Source organism: Frankliniella occidentalis, unplaced genomic scaffold, assembly GCF_000697945.3.
Source record: "Frankliniella occidentalis isolate FOCC.00 unplaced genomic scaffold, Focc_3.1 Scaffold267, whole genome shotgun sequence".
Classification (NCBI taxonomy): Eukaryota; Metazoa; Arthropoda; class Insecta; order Thysanoptera; family Thripidae; genus Frankliniella; species Frankliniella occidentalis.
In genome coordinates, this window is record NW_026267393.1 from 192,559 (window position 1) to 193,213 (window position 655).

The following is a 655-nucleotide window of genomic DNA, read 5'->3' on the forward strand; positions in this document are numbered from 1 at the left end:
TCTCACGAAACACTGTTACGCTGCGACGCGCCTGGCATACATCTACCTAGGCCTGCGGCGCTGACACCCGAGTCGGGAAGCGCAAAAATGTACACAAAGATACGGGCCTTCGGCCCGTCAACTTCCTGTCACTTCGACTAAGAATGCAGGGTTGCACATTTTTTCGCAGATTTTCGTCAAAAACCCCCTGTGGCGCTTAAATCGTTAAAGATAGAGCCAAACGGACGAAATTTTCGCCCAAAGGGCTCTACTTTGATGAGGTACCCCTTAGGAAACTGTAAAAAAATATTTTTAAAAAACATTTTATGTGGGACCTGTGGTTTTTGATTTTTTAAAATCCAATTTTTGAGCTAGAATGCTCTCCTTCGAACTTGATCTGTCTTTTTATAACAACAAACGACCCTGAAAATCCCAGGTCGCTTGCTCAATTCGTTCTCTAGTTATCGTGATGACAGACAAACACACACACACAGACAGACAGACGCGAAACTTTTTGATCATCACTGGAGTACTAGGTAGATGTACGCCAGACCACGTCTCGCGTAACAGGCTTCGCGATGTCTCACGAAACACTGTTACGCTGCGACGCGCCTGGCATACATCTACCTAGGCCTGCGGCGCTGACACCCGAGTCGGGAAGCGCAAAAATGTACAC